This window comes from Tupaia chinensis, unplaced genomic scaffold (assembly GCF_000334495.1).
Source record: "Tupaia chinensis unplaced genomic scaffold, TupChi_1.0 Scaffold000633_1, whole genome shotgun sequence".
Classification (NCBI taxonomy): Eukaryota; Metazoa; Chordata; class Mammalia; order Scandentia; family Tupaiidae; genus Tupaia; species Tupaia belangeri.
This window is the reverse complement of record NW_006160153.1, coordinates 509,514-517,513: the sequence shown is the minus strand read 5'-3', so window position 1 is coordinate 517,513 and position 8,000 is coordinate 509,514. Positions and strand designations below refer to the sequence as shown.

General features: G+C 36.8%; 2 long non-coding RNA genes across 2 annotated transcripts in view; one reads left to right on the top strand and one right to left on the bottom strand.

The window, feature by feature from the left end:
• Positions 1-5,130, top strand: part of LOC102479229 (uncharacterized) — a 122,400-nt gene extending 117,270 nt beyond the window's left edge. The window contains exon 4 of the long non-coding RNA XR_336157.3: positions 5,062-5,130. This is a non-coding gene — a long non-coding RNA (uncharacterized LOC102479229). The remainder of the gene's footprint in view (positions 1-5,061) is intronic.
• Positions 1-8,000, bottom strand: part of LOC102478948 (uncharacterized) — a 21,977-nt gene that overhangs the window by 8,001 nt on the left and 5,976 nt on the right. The gene's annotated exons all lie outside the window — the stretch shown is intronic.

Sequence of the window (8,000 nt, the reverse complement as noted above, 5' to 3'; positions counted from 1 at the left end):
AGCTTATTTTTTCTTTTCTTTTCTTTTTTTTTTTTTTTTTTTTTGGAGAGGTTTTTGCTATAGGGCACATGCCCTCGCCAGGCAGACAGAGAGAGACATAGAGACAGAAAGCGAGAAATCACCCCCCCAGGGGGGATGGTCATGCCGCAATTCCTTCTCCTCCATTCTCCTCTTGGGATCTTGGGCATGCACGCACATGCACCTGGCGTGAGTTCTAAGCCACCGGGTCCGGGACGCGAACCGCAGTCGACTACGTGGGAGTCCAGCAACATAGCCATTACGCTAACTGCTGGTTCCCGGCAGCTTATTTTTTCAAGGCTAGCGGGAAAGTATCTCTCTTCAGGAAGTGTCCAATTCCTTCTTTAAAAGCTATCAGATCAATAGGTCAGGACTCTCCAGAATAAACTCCATTTTGATCGGCTCACATAACTGATTGGAGGCCTTGACGATATCTACAATATCCTTCAGCTTTGCCATGTAACTTTATCTTACCAGGAGATTACACCATATGCACAGGCCCCCTTCACACTCAAAGGGCATGTACACCAGACAGTGGAAAACTAGGAGCCATCTTGGAATTGTTCCTGCCACAAAAATTTAGACTTACTTCAAAATTAATAAGAGTTTATTAGCTTAAGTATATACAAAATTTATATATAAAGTCATATCTATTTTTACATGTCAGAACAGAGTTGGAAAAAAAAATTAACAAGAGGCCCAGGCTAGCTGGTGCACTCTGTGGCATATTGGACTGAAGTGTTGTAAGCTGTGAGGCTGAACATGGCATTGGGCCCCTGGATTGGCTTGAAAACAAAATAAGTGCTTGTATAGTGAGGAGCTGGGGGAAAGAATGGTGGAAAGGGATTAAGGCATGATGAGACCCTGTTGGGAGTGCTTTCTCTTTCTCTCTTTCACTAAAGTGTATATATTTATGTATGAAATTAAGAGAGACCCTTTAAATTAGCATTTTATAATAAAGTAACTAGGCTCAGTGGAAGTGCGTCTCACTGAGATGCTGGAGCCATCTGGGAGACTGGTGGTTCAGTTCCCTGGCTGCAAAGCATGAGCACAAGTGCCTGTGATTCTGGCTGGTTGGAAAGGGTAGGGAGAAAATGGTAACATGAGACCCTGTCGAGCATGTTTGTCTTCCTCTCTCTCTTTTTTCATAAAATAAATACATAAACTTTTTTAAAAAATGGAGTAATTAGTAGTATATCTGACAAAAAATTGTGGTCACTATGGAGAAAATTATAAAACTTTAATAATGGAAGACATTAAATATAACATATTTGAAGGAAAGCTATACGTTGCTGATAGATGGGAAAATGTCATTGTTAAAATGACTATCTTCATAAATTGCTTGTATACCAAATGTAATTCTAATAAAAATCCCAGACTTCTTTTTGGAGAGGTTTTTTCTTTAGGGAATGTGTGCTCGCCAGAAAGACAGAGAGAGATGGAGAGACAGGAAGCGAGAAATCACCCCCTGGGGGAATGGTCACATCACAATCATTTCTCCTCCATTCTCCTCTCGGGATCTTGGGCATGCGCGCACACGCACCCAGAGCGAGTTTAAGCCACCAGGTCCAGGACTTGAACCATGGTCGACTACATGGGAGTCCAGTGACATAGCCATTACACTAACTGCTGGTCCCAAAAAATCCCAGATGTTTTTGTTTGTTGGTTTTCTTATTCATTGATACTGGGATTGGCCAAAATCAAATAATTCTAAAATGTATATAGGAAAATATAGAAACAAAAATATCTGAAGAACTCATAAAAAAGTCTAGGGGATAAAATTCTCTACTTGATATCAAAATGCATTATAAAAATACCAATTAAGGGGACCAGCAGGTGGTGTGGTGGTTAAGGTGCTGGACACTCCCACAGGATCAACCATGGTTCAAGTCCGAGACCTGGTAGCTTGCTTTTTGACTCTCTCTCTCTCTCTCTGTTTGTGTGTGTCTTTCTCTATGGCCAAATTAAAATAAATGAATGAGTACATAAAATTAAATAATTCTTTTTCAAAAAATATACCAATTAAAACATGTTGGTATTAATAGAGGGAAGACAACTAGCTCAATGAAACAGACTTTACAGATTAGAAATAGAAATATATATGTGCAAATACTGATTATGATTGGTACACTTAGGGACCTATATAAGAAAATAATTAAATTAAACCCCTATCTCACACCATATTAAAAAAATGAGTGAAAAGTCCTAACAAAGGTATCATTGTAATGCTTTTAGAGGATAATATACAGGAAAAAATTGTTTTATGATCTTCCTTATATCAGGATAAAAATCTCAGAGCAGAAAATTATTAACAAACAGAAAAATGTAGCTAAAAACCTTGAAAATGTAAACAAATTCTATTAGTCAAAAAAGACACTATAAAATTTGGGAAAACCTAGCTACATGTAACTAGCAAAAGACTAATTTCCAGAATATATAAAACATTGTTGCCATTAATGAGAAAATATCAATAGATGCTTACACCTCAAGAGACAATCCAGTAGAAAAAGTGAACAAAAGACTTGACTTGGCTCTTCATTAAAGAGGAGAAAGTGGCTAATAAATATTTGTAAAGAGTCTCAATCTTCTAAGTGATCAGATAGCTAGAAATTAAAATCCCAGTAAAATATCATTACAGATCCACCAGATTAGCAGATATAAAGATCTGGTAACAGAAGATGTCATTCACTAGGGGTTCTCTACACAACTTGTGGAAGTATAAATCAGTACAATCTTCTAAGTGATCAGATAGCTAGAAATTAAAATCCCAGTAAGATATCATTACAGATCCACCAGATTAGCAGTTATAAAGATCTGGTAACAGAAGACGTCGTTCAGTAGGGTTCTCTACACAACTTGTGGAAGTATAAATCAGTACAAACATTGTTGAGAAGAATTCAGTACTATCTAATAGACTTGAAAATATATGTACCCCACGATTTAGGATTTCAGTCCTATGTATATAATGCAGAGCAATTGGTACACAGGTGTCTTCAGGCCTAGGTACCAGCATAGTGATAGCAGCATTATCTGTGGTAGTTTCAAACGATCTAAATATTATCACGTCTTCACGTGTGTGATTTATATGTGTGTAAATGTATCAGTATACTACAAAGTTTCTATTGACATTTTGGCTCTTTTTTTTGCAGAGCACAGTTCTGTCTGTTAAAGGATAGTTAGCGCCTCTGGTCTATAGCAACTAGATGCCAGTAATATCTCATCCCTTGGAAGTTGTTCTTTTTTTTTAAGAGAGATTTTTGCTATAGGGCACATGCGCTCTCTGGAGAGAGAGAGAGAGGGAAAGTGAGAAATCACTTCCCCATGGGGATAGCCATGAATCTGCTCTCCTCCATGCTCCTCTTGGGATTTTGAGTATGCACACACACACACCTTACACGTTTCAAGCTAGTGGTCTTGGACTCAAACTAAAGTCAGCCATGTGGGATTCCAGTGCCTTAACCACCAAGCCACCACTTGCTCCTCATCCCTTGCAAGTTCTAATGGCAAAATGTCTCCAGAAATTGCCATATATCTACCAAGACTCCTATCCTCCATTAAGAAACACTAGTGCAGTGGTTTTCTTTCTTTTTATTAAAAAAAAAATTATTTAGTTAGTTCAATTTGTTATTGTTATTTTTTAAGTTGACCAGAAAGAGACAGAGAGAGAAAAAAAAAAGAAAGCGAGAAAGCAAGGCACCAGGTTTGAGACTCACACCGTAGTCAGCCATGTGGGAATCCAGCATCTTTAATCACCACACCACCTGCCAGCCTCTACAGTAGTTTTCTAACAAAAATCTTCACTAACATAAGTTGTTATTCTTTCACAGTAGCCAACACAATTTTTATTTGAATCAGTCATCTTTTAACATTACTAAAAATGGTGGGACCTTTGGGCTGGTAGGTGGCATGGCGAGTAAGATGGCTGAATCCCACATGGTTGACTGTGTGGTTCCAGTCCTGGACCCAGTGGCTTGAAACACATGCCAGGTGTGTGTGCATGTGCACAAAATCCCTAGAAAAGTAAAGGAGGAAAGGGGATTGGTGTGTCTATTGCCCCAGAGGGTGCTTTCTCACTTTCCTTCTCTGTCACTGTGAGTATATGTGTCTTATACCAAACAAACATACAAAATGCTGGACCTTGGTGAACCTTCTCCTGGGAGCTTTTGCTGCTTGACATACTGATTTTGAGGTTGTTTATTCCCTAGTTCCTTTATCCAGTGAGTTTTAGAGGCCACTAGTTTATAGAAGAGGAATTTTTAATAATTTGACGATTTTCCCTTTTGCATGGCAAAAATAAGATCAATGGAGGAAGTGCTTATATTTTCAAATTGAACAACCTAAAAAGCAGCCTGATGTTTTTGTCCCTTTGGTATAAGAAAACATGTCTTGATAAGCACTAGCTCAATTTATTTTCATTTTTATTGGTAAAGAAAAGAGGGTGTAGAAACTGAAAAGTTGGCAACACAGTGTAAGTTTTATGTTTTTAAAATACTTGCTGTTTTTCATATGAGTACATTTTGAGGAAAAATAATGTGATTATTTAGAGCTTAGAATGTACCATAAAATAGACCATAGAATATAGGAAAAGTGACATTTAGTTATGTTGGAAAGAGAACCACTCCCAAAACCCAAAAAACCTGTACTAAATTGAGCCATTCAAAAACTTGAGGGTATGTGTGTGTGAGCATGTGTGAGTGTGTGTATGCAGCAACAGACACAAGCAGTAATTCAGCACCACTTACATTCACATATATATAGGGATTTACTAAACATATGTGTATTCTTTAGCTATGTTTAAAAAACAATACTTAAAAAAAAAGAAATTTAATAAATGCCTAAAACCTATAAGATTTAATCAAAGATAGTATTTGGGGTTCATAAATATGCAATACACACACACACACAGCCCTACAGTCATATATTTTATAAATGTCTTTTAGAGGTTTTAATCTATACCATTAATCTTTATTATACAATAAGTAAAGGATGAGCATTTTGTTCAGTGGTAGCATACTATTACCAGTGTTTGTGTTGTGGTTCTAGAGTCACCATGCACCAGACTGCAAGAACCAATTGATCAACGCAGAAATTTTACTAGCTGGTGGATTTCAAGTAAGTGGCTTGAAATTGCAATGGTGAGAGTATTTAAATCACAGAAATTAGCAAACCCTTTCTGAAGGATGTGGCTCATTAAACCAGCACACCACTGGTGCTTAAGCTAAATGGTATTACATGGACTCTATCTGACTATATTTAAAGAATTGTGTTTATAATTTAAAGCACTGTTTACACTTTAGTAGCATATTGTACTACTGATTTATGTGAACTGTGGACTTTTGTTTTAGTTTTATTTTTAGTTGTTTTTCCTTTCAGAAATATCGGTAAGAAGTATTTCCCAGCTTCTATCAGGAACAGAGAGATTACAGAGAGATTACTGCTTAGCAATTTTCCCTAAGTATTTTACTAGGAAAAGTGCAAGATGTTGAATTCTTGGCCTTTATTATTTAATATTTTAATTCTTATCTCTATCTAAGTTTGGATTTGAAAAATTTATATGAATACAAATGAAGAGCAGTTTTAAATAGGAACAAAGATTATAAATTATAATAAGAACAAAGATTGTAAGTAGCATAAAGTTTACTAAATAATCAATAGCTTTCTTTTTTTTTTTTTGGAGAGATTTTTTGCTTTAGGGCGTGTGCGCTCGCCAGACAGACAGAGAGAGACATAGAGACAGAAAGCGAGAAATCACCCCCCACTGGGGATGGTCACACCACAATCCCTTCTCCTCCATTCTCCTCTCGGGATCTTGGGCACGCATGCACACGCGTCCGGCGTGAGTTTGAAGCCACCGGGTCTGGGACACGAATCGCGGTCGACTACGTGGGAGTCCAGCGTCATAGCCACTACGCTAACTGCTGGTTCCCAATAATCAATAGCTTTCTATAATACTTTTGCTGAAATGAAAACAAAACAAAGTTTTAAAAAGTACTAGACTTAAATACATTGAGAAATATTTGGTTCACATATGAAGAACTATTTCCTAAAAAGAGATCTGTAAAGTGAATTCATGGTAAACATACAAAAAACTGATGTGTTTTATAGCCTTGGAACAGAGAAATAAACTCAATGGATATCTTTGTTCCTTTCCAGTTTTTTCTCTTCAATAAAAATAAATCTTGACTAACTGTGTAAAATGCATAAATACAATTTCTGATTTCCCAACTTTCAAATGTCAAAGGACAAGAACAAACATTTGTTCATAACATGCATAGTTTCCATATTTGTTTCATATTTTCAGGTTGAGAGTTAAACTTTGAGGTTATTACATTTTCTTGATACCATGACATTTTACCCACCTGAAGTTTTCTCTTTCCTTCTTCATCTGTTCTATTCCTACTTACATATCAAAGTAGTTAGTTTAATTTCTTCCATGGTATATTATTCCCTGACTTCCCACTCTGGAATACTCTATGACCTAGTAGTACATGAATACATTCAGTTAGCAGTTTCTCACATAAACTGCACAGCGTCTCTTGGGTTACTATTTTCTGAATATTATTTAACTTTTATCATTCGATGTGTTAATACTTTTATATTTGGCCTCATACCTTTGCTGATCTGCAGAACCTAGAGCAAGATTGTGTACAGTTGACTGTATTTGAAACACACAGTTGCTATAGGATAAAAGTTATGCTTCTCTCCTTTCCAGTTTCCATGTAGTCTATTTTAAAATATATACACACACAAGCCAGTTTCTAAAGTATCATCTTGCTGGAGAGTATACTAATTAAAAAAATAAAAAAAACTGAAGGGAAACAAGTAGATACCACAAGAGGAGCTGTTGTAACAGAGTCCACTATGGATTTCATGCTAATAAGGTCACTAGTCCTAATCTTACAGTTGAACCCCAAGACGAATCTCAAGGAATCCAGTAAACTGTATTAGTAACTATAGCATGTATTTTCCTCATGGGCAGAATGTATGAGTACTTTTTCATGTTTATCTGCCATTTGTTATTCCTTCTTCTATATGTATTTATAAATCTCTCAATTTTCCCATGGGATTTATGTCTTCTTAATTATTTATAGAACTTCTCGAAGTTTAGAGATAATAAACCTTTGTACAATCATCGTATTTCAGACCACTTCACCAAGTCTGGCTTTGCATAGTTTGTTTTCTCATCATGTAGTAAATTTCCTCAAATATTTTTATGGTTTCAGTGTTTCATATGTTATTTAGGCAGGCTTTTTGTTCACTAGGTGATTATAAAATTATTCTCCCCCAATTTCACCAAGAGCATTTTAAAGTTTGCACTTTTCCATTAGTGGATCTGGAACTTATCTGGGGTTATTGCTTGAGGTACAGAAATAATTTGTTTCCTTGATAAAAAGGAAACTGCTAATTCTACCTGTGTATCAATTCAATTTCTCCCATTGTTTTGAATCGTCATTTATGGACATCATTATGCTCATCAATATTTAGTCCCCATAGAAGATTGTCCTTCATTTAAGTATGGCAGGATCTTATGATTAATTTGAACAATGAGATATGAACTGGACTGTTCTCTGTTACTTTTTTTTTTTTTTTGGAGAGGTTTTTGCCATAGGACGTGTGCACTTGCCAGATAGACAGAGACAGACAGAGAGACAGAAAGCAAGAAATCACCCCCCAGAAAGGATGGCCACACTGCAATCCCTTCTCCTCTGTTCTCTTCTAAGGATCTTGTGCACGCACGCACATGTGCCCGGCGTGAGTTTTAAGCCACTGGGTCCGGGACTCGAACCACGGTCGACTACATGGGAGCCCAGCGACACAGCCATTATGCTAACTGCTGGTCCCCATGGTCTCTGTTACTTCTTAACTAAGGAAACCAAAAGCTCCTCACAGCCTTTTACATTTTTCTTTCCCTGCTATAGTCATGAAGAAGGTCTTATGTTGGGAAAGCAGAACGATAAGATTGAAGTGATATATATTGCTAC